The sequence below is a fragment of the Lampris incognitus genome, chromosome 2 (genome assembly GCF_029633865.1).
Source record: "Lampris incognitus isolate fLamInc1 chromosome 2, fLamInc1.hap2, whole genome shotgun sequence".
Taxonomy (NCBI): Eukaryota; Metazoa; Chordata; class Actinopteri; order Lampriformes; family Lampridae; genus Lampris; species Lampris incognitus.
In genome coordinates, this window is record NC_079212.1 from 72,052,201 (window position 1) to 72,079,791 (window position 27,591).

Below are 27,591 nucleotides of genomic sequence, written 5' to 3' on the forward strand. Positions count from 1 at the left end.
ACCATACTGTCAGATCAGGAAATATAAACCTTCACGTGACCTACACTTGACTTGTAATAACCATATTGTCAGATCAGGACATATAGACCTTCACATGATTTACACTTGACTTTCAATAACCATACTGTCAGATCAGGACATATAAACCTTCACATGACCTACACTTGACTTGTAATACCCATACTGTCAGATCAGGAGATACAAACCTTCACATGACTTACACTTCACTTGTAATAACCATACTGCCAGATCAGGAGATATAAACCTTCACGTGACTTACATTTGAATTTTAATAACCATACTGTCAGATCAAGACATATAAACCTTCAATTGACTTACACTTGACTTGTAATAACCATATTGTCAGATCAGGACATATAAACATTCACATGACTTACACTTGACTTGTAATAACCATACTGTCAGATCGGGACATATAAACCTTCACATGACTTACACTCGACTTATAATAACCATATTGTCAGATCAGGACATATAAACCTTCACATGACTTACATTTGACTTGTAATAACCATACTGTCAGATCAGGAGATACAAACCTTCACATGACTTACACCTGACTTGTAATAACCATACTGTCAGATCAGGACATATAAACCTTCACGTGACTTACACTTGACTTGTAATAACCATACTGTCAGATCAGGACATATAAACCTTCACGTGACCTACACTTGACTTGTTATAACCATACTGTCAGATCAGGTCATATAAACCTTCACACGACTTACACTTGACTTGTAATAACCATACTGTCAGATCGGGACATATAAACCTTCACGTGACTTAAATTTTACTTGTAATAACCATACTGTCAGATCAGGACATATAAACCTTCACACGACTTACACTTGACTTATAATAACCATACTGTCAGACTGGGACATATAAAACTTCAAATGACTTACATTTGACTTGTAATAACCATACTGTCAGATCAGGACATATAAACCTTCACGTGACCTACACTTGACTTGTAATAACCATACTGTCAGATCAGGACATATAAACCTTCACATGATTTAGACTTGACTTTTAATAACCATACTGTCAGATCAGGTCATATAAACCTTCACATGACTTACACTTGACTTGTAATAACCATACTGTCAGATCGGGACATATAAACCTTCACGTGACTTACATTTGACTTGTAATAACCATACTGTCAGATCAGGACATATAAACCTTCACGTGACCTACACTTGACTTGTAATAACCATACTGTCAGATCAGGAGATATAAACCTTCACGTGACCTACACTTGACTTGCAATTACCATACTGTCAGATCAGGACATATAAGCCTTCACACGACTTACACTTGACTTGTAATAACAATACTGTCAGATCAGGACATATAAACCTTCACTTGACTTGTAATAACCAGATTGTCAGATCAGGACATATAAACCTTCACATGACTTACAATTCACTTGTAATAACCATACTGTCAGATCGGGACATATAAACCTTCACGTGACCTACACTTGACTTGTAATAACCATACTGTCTGATCAGGACATATAAAGCTTCACACGACTTACACTTGACTTGTAATAACCATACTGTCAGATCAGGAAATATAAACCTTCACGTGACCTACACTTGACTTGTAATAACCATATTGTCAGATCAGGACATATAGACCTTCACATGATTTACACTTGACTTTCAATAACCATACTGTCAGATCAGGACATATAAACCTTCACATGACCTACACTTGACTTGTAATAACCATACTGTCAGATCAGGAGATACAAACCTTCACATGACTTACACTTCACTTGTAATAACCATACTGCCAGATCAGGAGATATAAACCTTCACGTGACTTACATTTGAATTGTAATAGCCATACTGTCAGATCAAGACATATAAACCTTCAATTGACTTACACTTGACTTGTAATAACCATATTGTCAGATCAGGACATATAAACATTCACATGACTTACACTTGACCTGTAATAACCATACTGTCAGATCGGGACATATAAACCTTCACATGACTTACACTCGACTTATAATAACCATATTGTCAGATCAGGATATATAAACCTTCACATGACTTACATTTGACTTGTAATAACCATACTGTCAGATCAGGAGATACAAACCTTCACATGACTTACACCTGACTTGTAATAACCATACTGTCAGATCAGGACATATAAACCTTCACGTGACTTACACTTGACTTGTAATAACCATACTGTCAGATCAGGACATATAAACCTTCACGTGACCTACACTTGACTTGTAATAACCATACTGTCAGATCGGGACATATAAACCTTCACGTGACTTAAATTTTACTTGTAATAACCATACTGTCAGATCAGGACATATAAACCTTCACACGACTTACACTTGACTTATAATAACCATACTGTCAGACTGGGACATATAAACCTTCAATTGACTTACATTTGACTTGTAATAACCATACTGTCAGATCAGGACATATAAACCTTCACGTGACCTACACTTGACTTGTAATAACCATACTGTCAGATCAGGACATATAAACCTTCACATGATTTAGACTTGACTTTTAATAACCATACTGTCAGATCAGGTCATATAAACCTTCACATGACTTACACTTGACTTGTAATAACCATACTGTCAGATCGGAACATATAAACCTTCACGTGACTTACATTTGACTTGTAATAACCATACTGTCAGATCAGGACATATAAACCTTCACGTGACCTACACTTGACTTGTAATAACCATACTGTCAGATCAGGAGATATAAACCTTCACGTGACCTACACTTGACTTGCAATTACCATACTGTCAGATCACGACATATAAGCCTTCACACGACTTACACTTGACTTGTAATAACAATACTGTCAGATCAGGACATATAAACCTTCACTTGACTTGTAATAACCAGATTGTCAGATCAGGACATATAAACCTTCACATGATTTACACTTGACTTGTAATAACCATACTGTCAGATCAGGACATATAAACCCTCACATGACCTGCACTTGACTTGTAATAACCATACTGTCAGATCAGGACATATAAACCTTCACACGACTTACACTTGACTTGTAATAACCATACTGTCATATCGGGGCATATAAACCTTCACGCGACTTACATTTGACTTGTAATAACCATATTGTAAGATCAGGACATATAAACTTTCACGTGACTTATATTTGACTTGTAATAACCGTACTGTCATATCAGGACATATAAAACTTCAAGGGCCCTACACTTGACTTGTAATAACCATACTGTCAGATCAGGACATATAAACCTTCACATGACTTACACTTCACTTGTAATAACCATACTGTCAGATCGGGACATATAAACCTTCACGTGACCTACACTTGACTTGTAATAACCATACTGTCTGATCAGGACATATAAAGCTTCACACGACTTACACTTGACTTGTAATAACCATACTGTCAGATCAGGAAATATAAACCTTCACGTGACCTACACTTGACTTGTAATAACCATATTGTCAGATCAGGACATATAGACCTTCACATGATTTACACTTGACTTTCAATAACCATACTGTCAGATCAGGACATATAAACCTTCACATGACCTACACTTGACTTGTAATAACCATACTGTCAGATCAGGAGATACAAACCTTCACATGACTTACACTTCACTTGTAATAACCATACTGCCAGATCAGGAGATACAAACCTTCACGTGACTTACATTTGAATTGTAATAGCCATACTGTCAGATCAAGACATACAAACCTTCACGTGACTTACATTTGAATTGTAATAGCCATACTGTCAGATCAAGACATATAAACCTTCAATTGACTTACACTTGACTTGTAATAACCATACTGTCTGATCAGGACATATAAAGCTTCACACGACTTACACTTGACTTGTAATAACCATACTGTCAGATCAGGAAATATAAACCTTCACGTGACCTACACTTGACTTGTAATAACCATATTGTCAGATCAGGACATATAGACCTTCACATGATTTACACTTGACTTTCAATAACCATACTGTCAGATCAGGACATATAAACCTTCACATGACCTACACTTGACTTGTAATACCCATACTGTCAGATCAGGAGATACAAACCTTCACATGACTTACACTTCACTTGTAATAACCATACTGCCAGATCAGGAGATATAAACCTTCACGTGACTTACATTTGAATTGTAATAACCATACTGTCAGATCAAGACATATAAACCTTCAATTGACTTACACTTGACTTGTAATAACCATATTGTCAGATCAGGACATATAAACATTCACATGACTTACACTTGACTTGTAATAACCATACTGTCAGATCGGGACATATAAACCTTCACATGACTTACACTCGACTTATAATAACCATATTGTCAGATCAGGACATATAAACCTTCACATGACTTACATTTGACTTGTAATAACCATACTGTCAGATCAGGAGATACAAACCTTCACATGACTTACACCTGACTTGTAATAACCATACTGTCAGATCAGGACATATAAACCTTCACGTGACTTACACTTGACTTGTAATAAACATACTGTCAGATCAGGACATATAAACCTTCACGTGACCTACACTTGACTTGTTATAACCATACTGTCAGATCAGGTCATATAAACCTTCACACGACTTACACTTGACTTGTAATAACCATACTGTCAGATCGGGACATATAAACCTTCACGTGACTTAAATTTTACTTGTAATAACCATACTGTCAGATCAGGACATATAAACCTTCACACGACTTACACTTGACTTATAATAACCATACTGTCAGACTGGGACATATAAACCTTCAAATGACTTACATTTGACTTGTAATAACCATACTGTCAGATCAGGACATATAAACCTTCACGTGACCTACACTTGACTTGTAATAACCATACTGTCAGATCAGGACATATAAACCTTCACATGATTTAGACTTGACTTTTAATAACCATACTGTCAGATCAGGTCATATAAACCTTCACATGACTTACACTTGACTTGTAATAACCATACTGTCAGATCGGGACATATAAACCTTCACGTGACTTACATTTGACTTGTAATAACCATACTGTCAGATCAGGACATATAAACCTTCACGTGACCTACACTTGACTTGTAATAACCATACTGTCAGATCAGGAGATATAAACCTTCACGTGACCTACACTTGACTTGCAATTACCATACTGTCAGATCACGACATATAAGCCTTCACACGACTTACACTTGACTTGTAATAACAATACTGTCAGATCAGGACATATAAACCTTCACTTGACTTGTAATAACCAGATTGTCAGATCAGGACATATAAACCTTCACATGACTTACAATTCACTTGTAATAACCATACTGTCAGATCGGGACATATAAACCTTCACGTGACCTACACTTGACTTGTAATAACCATACTGTCTGATCAGGACATATAAAGCTTCACACGACTTACACTTGACTTGTAATAACCATACTGTCAGATCAGGAAATATAAACCTTCACGTGACCTACACTTGACTTGTAATAACCATATTGTCAGATCAGGACATATAGACCTTCACATGATTTACACTTGACTTTCAATAACCATACTGTCAGATCAGGACATAGAAACCTTCACATGACCTACACTTGACTTGTAATAACCATACTGTCAGATCAGGAGATACAAACCTTCACATGACTTACACTTCACTTGTAATAACCATACTGCCAGATCAGGAGATATAAACCTTCACGTGACTTACATTTGAATTGTAATAGCCATACTGTCAGATCAAGACATATAAACCTTCAATTGACTTACACTTGACTTGTAATAACCATATTGTCAGATCAGGACATATAAACATTCACATGACTTACACTTGACCTGTAATAACCATACTGTCAGATCGGGACATATAAAACTTCACATGACTTACACTCGACTTATAATAACCATATTGTCAGATCAGGATATATAAACCTTCACATGACTTACATTTGACTTGTAATAACCATACTGTCAGATCAGGAGATACAAACCTTCACATGACTTACACCTAACTTGTAATAACCATACTGTCAGATCAGGACATATAAACCTTCACGTGACTTACACTTGACTTGTAATAACCATACTGTCAGATCAGGACATATAAACCTTCACGTGACCTACACTTGACTTGTTATAACCATACTGTCAGATCAGGTCATATAAACCTTCACACGACTTACACTTGACTTGTAATAACCATACTGTCAGATCGGGACATATAAACCTTCACGTGACTTAAATTTTACTTGTAATAACCATACTGTCAGATCAGGACATATAAACCTTCACACGACTTACACTTGACTTATAATAACCATACTGTCAGACTGGGACATATAAACCTTCAAATGACTTACATTTGACTTGTAATAACCATACTGTCAGATCAGGACATATAAACCTTCACGTGACCTACACTTGACTTGTAATAACCATACTGTCAGATCAGGACATATAAACCTTCACATGATTTAGACTTGACTTTTAATAACCATACTGTCAGATCAGGTCATATAAACCTTCACATGACTTACACTTGACTTGTAATAACCATACTGTCAGATCGGGACATATAAACCTTCACGTGACTTACATTTGACTTGTAATAACCATACTGTCAGATCAGGACATATAAACCTTCACGTGACCTACACTTGACTTGTAATAACCATACTGTCAGATCAGGAGATATAAACCTTCACGTGACCTACACTTGACTTGCAATTACCATACTGTCAGATCACGACATATAAGCCTTCACACGACTTACACTTGACTTGTAATAACAATACTGTCAGATCAGGACATATAAACCTTCACTTGACTTGTAATAACCAGATTGTCAGATCAGGACATATAAACCTTCACATGATTTACACTTGACTTGTAATAACCATACTGTCAGATCAGGACATATAAACCCTCACATGACCTGCACTTGACTTGTAATAACCATACTGTCAGATCAGGACATATAAACCTTCACACGACTTACACTTGACTTGTAATAACCATACTGTCATATCGGGGCATATAAACCTTCACGCGACTTACATTTGACTTGTAATAACCATATTGTAAGATCAGGACATATAAACTTTCACGTGACTTACATTTGACTTGTAATAACCGTACTGTCATATCAGGACATATAAAACTTCAAGGGCCCTACACTTGACTTGTACTAACCATACTGTCAGATCAGGACATATAAACCTTCACGTGACCTACACTTGACTTGTAATAACCATAATGTCAGATCAGGAGATACAAACCTTCACATGACTTACACTTGACTTGTAATAACCATACTGTCTGATCAGGACATATAAAGCTTCACACGACTTACACTTGACTTGTAATAACCATACTGTCAGATCAGGAAATATAAACCTTCACATGACTTACACTTGACTTGTAATAACCATACTGTAAGATCAGGACATATAAACCTTCACGTGACTTACATTTGACTTGTAATAACCGTACTGTCATATCAGGACATATAAAACTTCAAGGGCCCTACACTTGACTTGTAATAACCATACTGTCAGTTCAGGACATATAAACCTTCACGTGACCTACACTTGACTTGTTATAACCATACTGTCAGATCAGGTCATATAAACCTTCACACGACTTACACTTGACTTGTAATAACCATACTGTCAGATCGGGACATATAAACCTTCACGTGACTTACATTTTACTTGTAATAACCAGACTGTCAGATCAGGACATATAAACCTTCACACGACTTACACTTGACTTATAATAACCATACTGTCAGATTGGGACATATAAACCTTCAAATGACCTGCACTTGACTTGTAATAACCATACTCTCAGATCAGGACATATAAACCTTCACATGACTTACACTTGACTTGTAATAACCATACTGTCAGATCGGGACATATAAACCTTCACACGACTTACACTTGACTTATAATAACCATATTGTCAGACTGAGACATCTAAACCTTCAAATGACTTACATTTGATTTGTAATAACCATACTGTCAGATCAGGACATATAAACCTTCACGTGACCTACACTTGACTTGTAATAACCATACTGTCAGATCAGGACATATAAACCTTCACATGATTTAGACTTGACTGTTAATAACCATACTGTCAGATCAGGTCATATAAAACTTCACATGACTTACACTTGACTTGTAATAACCATACTGTCAGATCGGGACATATAAACCTTCACGTGACTTACATTTGACTTGTACTAACCATACTGTCAGATCAGGACATATAAACCTTCACGTGACCTACACTTGACTTGTAATAACCATAATGTCAGATCAGGAGATACAAACCTTCACATGACTTACACCTGACTTGTTATAACCATACTGTCAGATCAGGTCATATAAACCTTCACACGACTTACACTTGACTTGTAATAACCATACTGTCAGATCGGGACATATAAACCTTCACGTGACTTACACTTGACTTGTAATAACCATATTGTCAGATCGGGACATATAAACCTTCACATGACTTACACTCGACTTATAATAACCATATTGTCAGATCAGGACATATAAACCTTCACATGACTTACACTTGACTTGTAATAACCATAATGTCAGATCAGGAGATACAAACCTTCACATGATTTAGACTTGACTTTTAATAACCATACTGTCAGATCAGGTCATATAAACCTTCACATGACTTACACTTGACTTGTAATAACCATACTGTCAGATCGGGACATATAAACCTTCACGTGACCTACACTTGACTTGTAATAACCATACTGTCAGATCAGGAGATATAAACCTTCACGTGACCTACACTTGACTTGCAATTACCATACTGTCAGATCACGACATATAAGCCTTCACACGACTTACACTTGACTTGTAATAACAATACTGTCAGATCAGGACATATAAACCTTCACTTGACTTGTAATAACCAGATTGTCAGATCAGGACATATAAACCTTCACATGACTTACCATTCACTTGTAATAACCATACTGTCAGATCGGGACATATAAACCTTCACGTGACCTACACTTGACTTGTAATAACCATACTGTCTGATCAGGACATATAAAGCTTCACACGACTTACACTTGACTTGTAATAACCATACTGTCAGATCAGGAAATATAAACCTTCACGTGACCTACACTTGACTTGTAATAACCATATTGTCAGATCAGGACATATAGACCTTCACATGATTTACACTTGACTTTCAATAACCATACTGTCAGATCAGGACATAGAAACCTTCACATGACCTACACTTGACTTGTAATAACCATACTGTCAGATCAGGAGATACAAACCTTCACATGACTTACACTTCACTTGTAATAACCATACTGCCAGATCAGGAGATATAAACCTTCACGTGACTTACATTTGAATTGTAATAGCCATACTGTCAGATCAAGACATATAAACCTTCAATTGACTTACACTTGACTTGTAATAACCATATTGTCAGATCAGGACATATAAACATTCACATGACTTACACTTGACCTGTAATAACCATACTGTCAGATCGGGACATATAAAACTTCACATGACTTACACTCGACTTATAATAACCATATTGTCAGATCAGGATATATAAACCTTCACATGACTTACATTTGACTTGTAATAACCATACTGTCAGATCAGGAGATACAAACCTTCACATGACTTACACCTGACTTGTAATAACCATACTGTCAGATCAGGACATATAAACCTTCACGTGACTTACACTTGACTTGTAATAACCATACTGTCAGATCAGGACATATAAACCTTCACGTGACCTACACTTGACTTGTTATAACCATACTGTCAGATCAGGTCATATAAACCTTCACACGACTTACACTTGACTTGTAATAACCATACTGTCAGATCGGGACATATAAACCTTCACGTGACTTAAATTTTACTTGTAATAACCATACTGTCAGATCAGGACATATAAACCTTCACACGACTTACACTTGACTTATAATAACCATACTGTCAGACTGGGACATATAAACCTTCAAATGACTTACATTTGACTTGTAATAACCATACTGTCAGATCAGGACATATAAACCTTCACGTGACCTACACTTGACTTGTAATAACCATACTGTCAGATCAGGACATATAAACCTTCACATGATTTAGACTTGACTTTTAATAACCATACTGTCAGATCAGGTCATATAAACCTTCACATGACTTACACTTGACTTGTAATAACCATACTGTCAGATCGGGACATATAAACCTTCACGTGACTTACATTTGACTTGTAATAACCATACCGTCAGATCAGGACATATAAACCTTCACGTGACCTACACTTGACTTGTAATAACCATACTGTCAGATCAGGAGATATAAACCTTCACGTGACCTACACTTGACTTGCAATTACCATACTGTCAGATCACGACATATAAGCCTTCACACGACTTACACTTGACTTGTAATAACAATACTGTCAGATCAGGACATATAAACCTTCACTTGACTTGTAATAACCAGATTGTCAGACCAGGACATATAAACCTTCACATGATTTACACTTGACTTGTAATAACCATACTGTCAGATCAGGACATATAAACCCTCACATGACCTGCACTTGACTTGTAATAACCATACTGTCAGATCAGGACATATAAACCTTCACACGACTTACACTTGACTTGTAATAACCATACTGTCATATCGGGGCATATAAACCTTCACGCGACTTACATTTGACTTGTAATAACCATATTGTAAGATCAGGACATATAAACTTTCACGTGACTTACATTTGACTTGTAATAACCGTACTGTCATATCAGGACATATAAAACTTCAAGGGCCCTACACTTGACTTGTACTAACCATACTGTCAGATCAGGACATATAAACCTTCACGTGACCTACACTTGACTTGTAATAACCATAATGTCAGATCAGGAGATACAAACCTTCACATGACTTACACTTGACTTGTAATAACCATACTGTCTGATCAGGACATATAAAGCTTCACACGACTTACACTTGACTTGTAATAACCATACTGTCAGATCAGGAAATATAAACCTTCACGTGACCTACACTTGACTTGTAATAACCATATTGTCAGATCAGGACATATAGACCTTCACATGATTTACACTTGACTTTCAATAACCATACTGTCAGATCAGGACATATAAACCTTCACATGACCTACACTTGACTTGTAATAACCATACTGTCAGATCAGGAGATACAAACCTTCACATGACTTACACTTCACTTGTAATAACCATACTGCCAGATCAGGAGATATAAACCTTCACGTGACTTACATTTGAATTGTAATAGCCATACTGTCAGATCAAGACATATAAACCTTCAATTGACTTACACTTGACTTGTAATAACCATATTGTCAGATCAGGACATATAAACATTCACATGACTTACACTTGACTTGTAATAACCATACTGTAAGATCAGGACATATAAACCTTCACGTGACTTACATTTGACTTGTAATAACCGTACTGTCATATCAGGACATATAAAACTTCAAGGGCCCTACACTTGACTTGTAATAACCATACTGTCAGTTCAGGACATATAAACCTTCACGTGACCTACACTTGACTTGTTATAACCATACTGTCAGATCAGGTCATATAAACCTTCACACGACTTACACTTGACTTGTAATAACCATACTGTCAGATCGGGACATATAAACCTTCACGTGACTTACATTTTACTTGTAATAACCAGACTGTCAGATCAGGACATATAAACCTTCACACGACTTACACTTGACTTATAATAACCATACTGTCAGATTGGGACATATAAACCTTCAAATGACCTGCACTTGACTTGTAATAACCATACTCTCAGATCAGGACATATAAACCTTCACATGACTTACACTTGACTTGTAATAACCATACTGTCAGATCGGGACATATAAACCTTCACACGACTTACACTTGACTTATAATAACCATATTGTCAGACTGAGACATCTAAACCTTCAAATGACTTACATTTGACTTGTAATAACCATACTGTCAGATCAGGACATATAAACCTTCACGTGACCTACACTTGACTTGTAATAACCATACTGTCAGATCAGGACATATAAACCTTCACATGATTTAGACTTGACTTTTAATAACCATACTGTCAGATCAGGTCATATAAAACTTCACATGACTTACACTTGACTTGTAATAACCATACTGTCAGATCGGGACATATAAACCTTCACGTGACTTACATTTGACTTGTACTAACCATACTGTCAGATCAGGACATATAAACCTTCACGTGACCTACACTTGACTTGTAATAACCATAATGTCAGATCAGGAGATACAAACCTTCACATGACTTACACCTGACTTGTTATAACCATACTGTCAGATCAGGTCATATAAACCTTCACACGACTTACACTTGACTTGTAATAACCATACTGTCAGATCGGGACATATAAACCTTCACGTGACTTACACTTGACTTGTAATAACCATATTGTCAGATCGGGACATATAAACCTTCACATGACTTACACTCGACTTATAATAACCATACTGTCAGATCAGGACATATAAACCTTCACGTGACCTACACTTGACTTGTAATAACCATAATGTCAGATCAGGAGATACAAACCTTCACATGACTTACACCTGACTTGTTATAACCATACTGTCAGATCAGGTCATATAAACCTTCACACGACTTACACTTGACTTGTAATAACCATACTGTCAGATCGGGACATATAAACCTTCACGTGACTTACACTTGACTTGTAATAACCATATTGTCAGATCGGGACATATAAACCTTCACATGACTTACACTCGACTTATAATAACCATATTGTCAGATCAGGACATATAAACCTTCACATGACTTACACTTGACTTGTAATAACCATAATGTCAGATCAGGAGATACAAACCTTCACATGATTTAGACTTGACTTTTAATAACCATACTGTCAGATCAGGTCATATAAACCTTCACATGACTTACACTTGACTTGTAATAACCATACTGTCAGATCGGGACATATAAACCTTCACGTGACCTACACTTGACTTGTAATAACCATACTGTCAGATCAGGAGATATAAACCTTCACGTGACCTACACTTGACTTGCAATTACCATACTGTCAGATCACGACATATAAGCCTTCACACGACTTACACTTGACTTGTAATAACAATACTGTCAGATCAGGACATATAAACCTTCACTTGACTTGTAATAACCAGATTGTCAGATCAGGACATATAAACCTTCACATGACTTACCATTCACTTGTAATAACCATACTGTCAGATCGGGACATATAAACCTTCACGTGACCTACACTTGACTTGTAATAACCATACTGTCTGATCAGGACATATAAAGCTTCACACGACTTACACTTGACTTGTAATAACCATACTGTCAGATCAGGAAATATAAACCTTCACGTGACCTACACTTGACTTGTAATAACCATATTGTCAGATCAGGACATATAGACCTTCACATGATTTACACTTGACTTTCAATAACCATACTGTCAGATCAGGACATAGAAACCTTCACATGACCTACACTTGACTTGTAATAACCATACTGTCAGATCAGGAGATACAAACCTTCACATGACTTACACTTCACTTGTAATAACCATACTGCCAGATCAGGAGATATAAACCTTCACGTGACTTACATTTGAATTGTAATAGCCATACTGTCAGATCAAGACATATAAACCTTCAATTGACTTACACTTGACTTGTAATAACCATATTGTCAGATCAGGACATATAAACATTCACATGACTTACACTTGACCTGTAATAACCATACTGTCAGATCGGGACATATAAAACTTCACATGACTTACACTCGACTTATAATAACCATATTGTCAGATCAGGATATATAAACCTTCACATGACTTACATTTGACTTGTAATAACCATACTGTCAGATCAGGAGATACAAACCTTCACATGACTTACACCTGACTTGTAATAACCATACTGTCAGATCAGGACATATAAACCTTCACGTGACTTACACTTGACTTGTAATAACCATACTGTCAGATCAGGACATATAAACCTTCACGTGACCTACACTTGACTTGTTATAACCATACTGTCAGATCAGGTCATATAAACCTTCACACGACTTACACTTGACTTGTAATAACCATACTGTCAGATCGGGACATATAAACCTTCACGTGACTTAAATTTTACTTGTAATAACCATACTGTCAGATCAGGACATATAAACCTTCACACGACTTACACTTGACTTATAATAACCATACTGTCAGACTGGGACATATAAACCTTCAAATGACTTACATTTGACTTGTAATAACCATACTGTCAGATCAGGACATATAAACCTTCACGTGACCTACACTTGACTTGTAATAACCATACTGTCAGATCAGGACATATAAACCTTCACATGATTTAGACTTGACTTTTAATAACCATACTGTCAGATCAGGTCATATAAACCTTCACATGACTTACACTTGACTTGTAATAACCATACTGTCAGATCGGGACATATAAACCTTCACGTGACTTACATTTGACTTGTAATAACCATACCGTCAGATCAGGACATATAAACCTTCACGTGACCTACACTTGACTTGTAATAACCATACTGTCAGATCAGGAGATATAAACCTTCACGTGACCTACACTTGACTTGCAATTACCATACTGTCAGATCACGACATATAAGCCTTCACACGACTTACACTTGACTTGTAATAACAATACTGTCAGATCAGGACATATAAACCTTCACTTGACTTGTAATAACCAGATTGTCAGACCAGGACATATAAACCTTCACATGATTTACACTTGACTTGTAATAACCATACTGTCAGATCAGGACATATAAACCCTCACATGACCTGCACTTGACTTGTAATAACCATACTGTCAGATCAGGACATATAAACCTTCACACGACTTACACTTGACTTGTAATAACCATACTGTCATATCGGGGCATATAAACCTTCACGCGACTTACATTTGACTTGTAATAACCATATTGTAAGATCAGGACATATAAACTTTCACGTGACTTACATTTGACTTGTAATAACCGTACTGTCATATCAGGACATATAAAACTTCAAGGGCCCTACACTTGACTTGTACTAACCATACTGTCAGATCAGGACATATAAACCTTCACGTGACCTACACTTGACTTGTAATAACCATAATGTCAGATCAGGAGATACAAACCTTCACATGACTTACACTTGACTTGTAATAACCATACTGTCTGATCAGGACATATAAAGCTTCACACGACTTACACTTGACTTGTAATAACCATACTGTCAGATCAGGAAATATAAACCTTCACGTGACCTACACTTGACTTGTAATAACCATATTGTCAGATCAGGACATATAGACCTTCACATGATTTACACTTGACTTTCAATAACCATACTGTCAGATCAGGACATATAAACCTTCACATGACCTACACTTGACTTGTAATAACCATACTGTCAGATCAGGAGATACAAACCTTCACATGACTTACACTTCACTTGTAATAACCATACTGCCAGATCAGGAGATATAAACCTTCACGTGACTTACATTTGAATTGTAATAGCCATACTGTCAGATCAAGACATATAAACCTTCAATTGACTTACACTTGACTTGTAATAACCATATTGTCAGATCAGGACATATAAACATTCACATGACTTACACTTGACTTGTAATAACCATACTGTAAGATCAGGACATATAAACCTTCACGTGACTTACATTTGACTTGTAATAACCGTACTGTCATATCAGGACATATAAAACTTCAAGGGCCCTACACTTGACTTGTAATAACCATACTGTCAGTTCAGGACATATAAACCTTCACGTGACCTACACTTGACTTGTTATAACCATACTGTCAGATCAGGTCATATAAACCTTCACACGACTTACACTTGACTTGTAATAACCATACTGTCAGATCGGGACATATAAACCTTCACGTGACTTACATTTTACTTGTAATAACCAGACTGTCAGATCAGGACATATAAACCTTCACACGACTTACACTTGACTTATAATAACCATACTGTCAGATTGGGACATATAAACCTTCAAATGACCTGCACTTGACTTGTAATAACCATACTCTCAGATCAGGACATATAAACCTTCACATGACTTACACTTGACTTGTAATAACCATACTGTCAGATCGGGACATATAAACCTTCACACGACTTACACTTGACTTATAATAACCATATTGTCAGACTGAGACATCTAAACCTTCAAATGACTTACATTTGACTTGTAATAACCATACTGTCAGATCAGGACATATAAACCTTCACGTGACCTACACTTGACTTGTAATAACCATACTGTCAGATCAGGACATATAAACCTTCACATGATTTAGACTTGACTTTTAATAACCATACTGTCAGATCAGGTCATATAAAACTTCACATGACTTACACTTGACTTGTAATAACCATACTGTCAGATCGGGACATATAAACCTTCACGTGACTTACATTTGACTTGTACTAACCATACTGTCAGATCAGGACATATAAACCTTCACGTGACCTACACTTGACTTGTAATAACCATAATGTCAGATCAGGAGATACAAACCTTCACATGACTTACACCTGACTTGTTATAACCATACTGTCAGATCAGGTCATATAAACCTTCACACGACTTACACTTGACTTGTAATAACCATACTGTCAGATCGGGACATATAAACCTTCACGTGACTTACACTTGACTTGTAATAACCATATTGTCAGATCGGGACATATAAACCTTCACATGACTTACACTCGACTTATAATAACCATATTGTCAGATCAGGACATATAAACCTTCACATGACTTACACTTGACTTGTAATAACCATAATGTCAGATCAGGAGATACAAACCTTCACATGACTTACACCTGACTTGTTATAACCATACTGTCACATCAGGTCATATAAACCTTCACACGACTTACACTTGACTTGTAATAACCATACTGTCAGATCGGGACATATAAACCTTCACGTGACTTACATTTGACTTGTAATAACCATACTGTAAGATCAGGACATATAAACCTTCACGTGACTTACATTTGACTTGTAATAACCGTACTGTCATATCAGGACATATAAAACTTCAAGGGCCCTACACTTGACTTGTAATAACCATACTGTCAGTTCAGGACATATAAACCTTCACGTGACCTACACTTGACTTGTTATAACCATACTGTCAGATCAGGTCATATAAACCTTCACACGACTTACACTTGACTAGTAATAACCATACTGTCAGATCGGGACATATAAACCTTCACGTGACTTACATTTTACTTGTAATAACCATACTGTCAGATCAGGACATATAAACCTTCACACGACTTACACTTGAATATAATAACCATACTGTCAGATTGGGACATATAAACCTTCAAATGACCTGCACTTGACTTGTAATAACCATACTCTCAGATCAGGACATATAAACCTTCACATGACTTACACTTGACTTGTAATAACCATACTGTCTGATCAGGACATATAAAGCTTCACACGACTTACACTTGACTTGTAATAACCATACTGTCAGATCAGGAAATATAAACCTTCACGTGACCTACACTTGACTTGTAATAACCATATTGTCAGATCAGGACATATAGACCTTCACATGATTTACACTTGACTTTCAATAACCATACTGTCAGATCAGGACATATAAACCTTCACATGACCTACACTTGACTTGTAATAACCATACTGTCAGATCAGGAGATACAAACCTTCACATGACTTACACTTCACTTGTATTAACCATACTGCCAGATCAGGAGATATAAACCTTCACGTGACTTACATTTGAATTGTAATAGCCATACTGTCAGATCAAGACATATAAACCTTCAATTGACTTACACTTGACTTGTAATAACCATATTGTCAGATCAGGACATATAAACATTCACATGACTTACACTTGACTTGTAATAACCATACTGTAAGATCAGGACATATAAACCTTCACGTGACTTACATTTGACTTGTAATAACCGTACTGTCATATCAGGACATATAAAACTTCAAGGGCCCTACACTTGACTTGTAATAACCATACTGTCAGTTCAGGACATATAAACCTTCACGTGACCTACACTTGACTTGTTATAACCATACTGTCAGATCAGGTCATATAAACCTTCACACGACTTACACTTGACTTGTAATAACCATACTGTCAGATCGGGACATATAAACCTTCACGTGACTTACATTTTACTTGTAATAACCAGACTGTCAGATCAGGACATATAAACCTTCACACGACTTACACTTGACTTATAATAACCATACTGTCAGATTGGGACATATAAACCTTCAAATGACCTGCACTTGACTTGTAATAACCATACTCTCAGATCAGGACATATAAACCTTCACATGACTTACACTTGACTTGTAATAACCATACTGTCAGATCGGGACATATAAACCTTCACACGACTTACACTTGACTTATAATAACCATATTGTCAGACTGAGACATCTAAACCTTCAAATGACTTACATTTGACTTGTAATAACCATACTGTCAGATCAGGACATATAAACCTTCACGTGACCTACACTTGACTTGTAATAACCATACTGTCAGATCAGGACATATAAACCTTCACATGATTTAGACTTGACTTTTAATAACCATACTGTCAGATCAGGTCAAATAAAACTTCACATGACTTACACTTGACTTGTAATAACCATACTGTCAGATCGGGACATATAAACCTTCACGTGACTTACATTTGACTTGTACTAACCATACTGTCAGATCAGGACATATAAACCTTCACGTGACCTACACTTGACTTGTAATAACCATAATGTCAGATCAGGAGATACAAACCTTCACATGACTTACACCTGACTTGTTATAACCATACTGTCAGATCAGGTCATATAAACCTTCACACGACTTACACTTGACTTGTAATAACCATACTGTCAGATCGGGACATATAAACCTTCACGTGACTTACACTTGACTTGTAATAACCATATTGTCAGATCGGGACATATAAACCTTCACATGACTTACACTCGACTTATAATAACCATATTGTCAGATCAGGACATATAAACCTTCACATGACTTACACTTGACTTGTAATAACCATAATGTCAGATCAGGAGATACAAACCTTCACATGACTTACACCTGACTTGTTATAACCATACTGTCACATCAGGTCATATAAACCTTCACACGACTTACACTTGACTTGTAATAACCATACTGTCAGATCGGGACATATAAACCTTCACGTGACTTACATTTGACTTGTAATAACCATACTGTAAGATCAGGACATATAAACCTTCACGTGACTTACATTTGACTTGTAATAACCGTACTGTCATATCAGGACATATAAAACTTCAAGGGCCCTACACTTGACTTGTAATAACCATACTGTCAGTTCAGGACATATAAACCTTCACGTGACCTACACTTGACTTGTTATAACCATACTGTCAGATCAGGTCATATAAACCTTCACACGACTTACACTTGACTAGTAATAACCATACTGTCAGATCGGGACATATAAACCTTCACGTGACTTACATTTTACTTGTAATAACCATACTGTCAGATCAGGACATATAAACCTTCACACGACTTACACTTGACTTATAATAACCATACTGTCAGATTGGGACATATAAACCTTCAAATGACCTGCACTTGACTTGTAATAACCATACTCTCAGATCAGGACATATAAACCTTCACATGACTTACACTTGACTTGTAATAACCATACTGTCAGATCGGGACATATAAACCTTCACACGACTTACACTTGACTTGTAATAACCATACTGTCAGATCGGGACATATAAACCTTCACGTGACTTACATTTGACTTGTAATAACCATACTGTAAGATCAGGACATATAAACCTTCACGTGACTTGTAATAACCAGATTGTCAGATCAGGACATATAAACCTTCACATGACTTACACTTGACTTGTAATAACCATAATGTCAGATCAGGAGATACAAACCTTCACATGACTTACACCTGACTTGTTATAACCATACTGTCACATCAGGTCATATAAACCTTCACACGACTTACACTTGACTTGTAATAACCATACTGTCAGATCGGGACATATAAACCTTCACGTGACTTACATTTGACTTGTAATAACCATACTGTAAGATCAGGACATATAAACCTTCACGTGACTTACATTTGACTTGTAATAACCGTACTGTCATATCAGGACATATAAAACTTCAAGGGCCCTACACTTGACTTGTAATAACCATACTGTCAGTTCAGGACATATAAACCTTCACGTGACCTACACTTGACTTGTTATAACCATACTGTCAGATCAGGTCATATAAACCTTCACACGACTTACACTTGACTTGTAATAACCATACTGTCAGATCGGGACATATAAACCTTCATGTGACTTACATTTGACTTGTAATAACCATACTGTAAGATCAGGACATATAAACCTTCACGTGACTTGTAATAACCAGATTGTCAGATCAGGACATATAAACCTTCACATGACTTACACTTGACTTGTAATAACCATAATGTCAGATCAGGAGATACAAACCTTCACATGACTTACACCTGACTTGTTATAACCATACTGTCACATCAGGTCATATAAACCTTCACACGACTTACACTTGACTTGTAATAACCATACTGTCAGATCGGGACATATAAACCTTCACGTGACTTACATTTGACTTGTAATAACCATACTGTAAGATCAGGACATATAAACCTTCACGTGACTTACATTTGACTTGTAATAACCGTACTGTCATATCAGGACATATAAAACTTCAAGGGCCCTACACTTGACTTGTAATAACCATACTGTCAGTTCAGGACATATAAACCTTCACGTGACCTACACTTGACTTGTTATAACCATACTGTCAGATCAGGTCATATAAACCTTCACACGACTTACACTTGACTTGTAATAACCATACTGTCAGATCGGGACATATAAACCTTCACGTGACTTACATTTTACTTGTAATAACCATACTGTCAGATCAGGACATATAAACCTTCACACGACTTACACTTGACTTATAATAACCATACTGTCAGATTGGGACATATAAACCTTCAAATGACCTGCACTTGACTTGTAATAACCATACTCTCAGATCAGGACATATAAACCTTCACATGACTTACACTTGACTTGTAATAACCATACTGTCAGATCGGGACATATAAACCTTCACACGACTTACACTTGACTTATAATAACCATACTGTCAGACTGAGACATATAAACCTTCAAATGACTTACATTTGACTTGTAATAACCATACTGTCAGATCAGGACATATAAACCTTCACGTGACCTACACTTGACTTGTAATAACCATACTGTCAGATCAGGACATATAAACCTTCACATGATTTAGACTTGACTTTTAATAACCATACTGTCAGATCAGGTCATATAAAACTTCACATGACTTACACTTGACTTGTAATAACCATACTGTCATATCGGGACATATAAACCTTCACGTGACTTACATTTGACTTGTAATAACCATACTGTCAGATCAGGACATATAAACCTTCACGTGACCTACACTTGACTTGTAATAACCATAATGTCAGATCAGGAGATACAAACCTTCACATGACTTACACCTGACTTGTTATAACCATACTGTCAGATCAGGTCATATAAACCTTCACACGACTTACACTTGACTTGTAATAACCATACTGTCAGATCGGGACATATAAACCTTCACGTGACTTACATTTGACTTGTAATAACCATACTGTAAGATCAGGACATATAAACCTTCACGTGACTTACATTTGACTTGTAATAACCGTACTGTCATATCAGGACATATAAAACTTCAAGGGCCCTACACTTGACTTGTAATAACCATACTGTCAGTTCAGGACATATAAAACTTCACGTGACCTACACTTGACTTGTTATAACCATACTGTCAGATCAGGTCATATAAACCTTCACACGACTTACACTTGACTTGTAATAACCATACTGTCAGATCGGGACATATAAACCTTCACGTGACTTACATTTTACTTGTAATAACCATACTGTCAGATCAGGACATATAAACCTTCACACGACTTACACTTGACTTATAATAACCATACTGTCAGATTGGGACATATAAACCTTCAAATGACCTGCACTTGACTTGTAATAACCATACTCTCAGATCAGGACATATAAACCTTCACGTGACCTACACTTGACTTGTAATAACCATACTGTCAGATCAGGACATATAAACCTTCACATGATTTAGACTTGACTTGTAATAACCATACGGTCAGATCAGGTCATATAAACCTTCACATGACTTACACTTGACTTGTAATAACCATACTATCAGATCGGGACATATAAACCTTCACGTGACTTACATTTGACTTGTAATAACCATACTGTCAGATCAGGACATATAAACCTTCACGTGACCTACACTTGACTTGTAATAACCATACTGTCAGATCAGGACATATAAACCTTCACGTGACCTACACTTGACTTGCAATTACCATACTGTCAGATCACGACATATAAGCCTTCACACGACTTACACTTGACTTGTAATAACCATACTGTCAGATCAGGACATATAAACCTTCACTTGACTTATAATAACCATACTGTCAGTTCAGGACATATAAACCTTCACGTGACCTACACTTGACTTGTTATAACCATACTGTCAGATCAGGTCATATAAACCTTCACACGACTTACACTTGACTTGTAATAACCATACTGTCAGATCGGGACATATAAACCTTCACGTGACTTACATTTTACTTGTAATAACCATACTGTCAGATCAGGACATATAAACCTTCACACGACTTACACTTGACTTATAATAACCATACTGTCAGATTGGGACATATAAACCTTCAAATGACCTGCACTTGACTTGTAATAACCATACTCTCAGATCAGGACATATAAACCTTCACATGACTTACACTTGACTTGTAATAACCATACTGTCAGATCGGGACATATAAACCTTCACACGACTTACACTTGACTTATAATAACCATACTGTCAGACTGAGACATATAAACCTTCAAATGACTTACATTTGACTTGTAATAACCATACTGTCAGATCAGGACATATAAACCTTCACGTGACCTACACTTGACTTGTAATAACCATACTGTCAGATCAGGACATATAAACCTTCACATGATTTAGACTTGACTTTTAATAACCATACTGTCAGATCAGGTCATATAAAACTTCACATGACTTACACTTGACTTGTAATAACCATACTGTCATATCGGGACATATAAACCTTCACGTGACTTACATTTGACTTGTAATAACCATACTGTCAGATCAGGACATATAAACCTTCACGTGACCTACACTTGACTTGTAATAACCATAATGTCAGATCAGGAGATACAAACCTTCACATGACTTACACCTGACTTGTTATAACCATACTGTCAGATCAGGTCATATAAACCTTCACACGACTTACACTTGACTTGTAATAACCATACTGTCAGATCGGGACATATAAACCTTCACGTGACTTACATTTGACTTGTAATAACCATACTGTAAGATCAGGACATATAAACCTTCACGTGACTTACATTTGACTTGTAATAACCGTACTGTCATATCAGGACATATAAAACTTCAAGGGCCCTACACTTGACTTGTAATAACCATACTGTCAGTTCAGGACATATAAAACTTCACGTGACCTACACTTGACTTGTTATAACCATACTGTCAGATCAGGTCATATAAACCTTCACACGACTTACACTTGACTTGTAATAACCATACTGTCAGATCGGGACATATAAACCTTCACGTGACTTACATTTTACTTGTAATAACCATACTGTCAGATCAGGACATATAAACCTTCACACGACTTACACTTGACTTATAATAACCATACTGTCAGATTGGGACATATAAACCTTCAAATGACCTGCACTTGACTTGTAATAACCATACTCTCAGATCAGGACATATAAACCTTCACGTGACCTACACTTGACTTGTAATAACCATACTGTCAGATCAGGACATATAAACCTTCACATGATTTAGACTTGACTTGTAATAACCATACGGTCAGATCAGGTCATATAAACCTTCACATGACTTACACTTGACTTGTAATAACCATACTATCAGATCGGGACATATAAACCTTCACGTGACTTACATTTGACTTGTAATAACCATACTGTCAGATCAGGACATATAAACCTTCACGTGACCTACACTTGACTTGTAATAACCATACTGTCAGATCAGGACATATAAACCTTCACGTGACCTACACTTGACTTGCAATTACCATACTGTCAGATCACGACATATAAGCCTTCACACGACTTACACTTGACTTGTAATAACCATACTGTCAGATCAGGACATATAAACCTTCACTTGACTTGTAATAACCATATTGTCAGATCAGGACATATAAACCTTCACAGGCCCTACACTTGACTTGTAATAACCATACTGTCAGATCAGGACATATAAACCTTCACATGACTTACACTTGGCTTGTAATAACCATACTGTCAGATCGGGACATATAAACCTTCACGTGACTTACATTTGAATTGTAATAACCATACTGTCAGATCAGGAGATACAAACCTTCACATGACCTACACTTGACTTGTAATAACCATACTGTCAGATCAGGACATATAAACCTTCACGTGACTTACATTTGACTTGTAATAACCATACTGTCAGATCGGGACATATAAACCTTCACATGACTTACACTTGACTTGTAATAACCATACTGTCAGATCAGAACATACACTCACCGGCCACTTTAGTAGGTACACCTGTCCAACTGCTCGTTAACGTAAATTCCTAATCAGCCAATCACATGGCAGCAACTCAATGCATTTAGGCGTGTAGACATGGTCAAGACGATCTGCTGCAGTTCAAACCGAGTATCAGAATGGGGAAGAAAGTGATTTAAGTGACTTTGAACGTGGCATGGTTGTTGGTGCCAGACGGGCTGGTCTGAGTATTTCAGAAACTGCTGATCATGCACAACCATCTCTAGGGTTTACAGAGAATGGTCCGAAAAAGAGAAAATATCCAGTGAGCGGCAGTTCTGTGGGCGAAAATGCCTTGTTGATGCCAGAGTTCAGAGGAAAATGGCCAGACTGGTTCGAGCTGATAGAAAGGCAACAGTAACTCAAATAACCACTCATTACAACCGAGGTATGCAGAAGAGCGTCTCTGAACGCACAACACGTCGAACCTTGAGGCAGATGGGCTACAGCAGCATCAGACCACACCGGGTGCCACTCCTGTCAGCTAAGAACAGGAAACGGAGGCTACAATTCGCACAGGCTCACCAAAATTGGACAATAGAAGATTGGAAAAACGTTGCCTGGTCTGATGAGTCTCGATTTCTGCTGCGACATTCGGATGGTACGGTCAGAATTTGGCGTCAACAACATGAAAGCATGGATCCATCTTGCCTTGTATCAACGGTTCAGGCTGCTGGTGGTGGTGTAATGGTGTGGGGGATATTTTCTTGGCACACTTTGGGCCCCTTAGTACCAATTGAGCATCGTGTCAACGCCACAGCCTACCTGAGTATTGTTGCTGACCATGTCCATCCCTTTATGACCACAGTGTTCCCATCTTCTGATGGCTACTTCCAGCAGGATAACGCGCCATGTCATAAAGCTCGAATCATCTCAGACTGGTTTCTTGAACATGACAATGAGTTCACTGTACTCAAATGGCCTCCACAAGTCACCAGATCTCAATCCAATAGAGCACCTTTGGGATGTGGTGGACCGGGAGATTCGCATCATGGATGTGCAGCCGACAAATCTGCAGCAACTGCGTGATGCTATCATGTCAATATGGACCAGACTCTCCGAGGAATGTTTCCAGTACCTTGTTGAATCTATGCCACGAAGGATTAAGACAGTTTTGAAGGCAAAAGGGGGTCCAACCCGGTACTAGCAAGGTGTACCTAATAAAGTGGCCAGAGAGTGTATAAACCTTCACATGACTTACACTTGACTTGTAATAACCATACTGTCAGATCGGGACATATAAACCTTCACATGACTTACACTTGACTTATAATAACCATACTGTCAGATCAGGACATATAAACCGTCACATGACTTGTAATAACCATACTGTCAGATCGGGAGATACAAACCTTCACACGACTTACACCTGACTTGTAATAACCATACTGTCAGATCAGGAGATCTAAACCTTCACGTGACTTACATTTGACTTGTAATAACCATACTGTCAGATCGGGACATATAAACCTTCACGTGACCTACACTTGACTTGTAATAACCATACTGTTAGATCGGGACATATAAACCTTCACGTGACTTACATTTGACTTGTAATAACCATACTGTTAGATCGGGACATATAAAACTTCGTGACTTACACTTTTGCACATGAAAAAGTCACGGTTCTGCCATGATTACTCACGCGCCTGTGGCACGTCTCGTTTCCATTGCAACCACGTTGCTGTTTGAAAAAACGTTGTCGCTCTAGAACGTTGGGTGTGACGTCATGACAGATGTATGAGGGACAGCCATATTTAACTATAAAACGTGTAAACTGCACATATATAAACCATATGAGTTTGAAATATGTCTTTTTAAATTATGATGAGAAAATGCAAAGTAAAGCTTTAATTAATTTAACCATTTTTATGACTTTACAATAGAGGGGAAGTTAAAAAGTCTGTTTTGGGGACAAGCCCAAAACAGTGAAATTTGAATTTTCCACATTCTGAAAAAGTATTAAAATGTCATCACTGAGACACAAATCTTTTTTCATTTCTAACCCAACCTTGCACTAACAAATACAATAAATGTTTTTTCAAAAAAATAGAAATAAAAATGAAATCTACCCTGGGGACAGGAAACCTCCCTTCACTGAAGAATCAGCCATTAACACTTTTACAGTACCATTCACACACAGAGCCAGATGTTACACGCCTCGCTCCGCTCATCGAGGTGCAACATGTGGGGAAATAGACTCGGCTGCCCTCAGGTCTAGTGCTGCTAACTTGATGGCTGCACCTCCTCTGAGCTAAAAATAGCACTAAGATGCAACAACACGTAACGCTGAGTAAGTTTCAAAAAGTCACGACTGTAGATATATGAGGTACACCTGCAGCGTTAATGAGTAGCTAGCGTTACATTTCTGCATCATATGAGTTCAGCCTCCATGTTACAGACGGTTTGTGGGGCGGGGG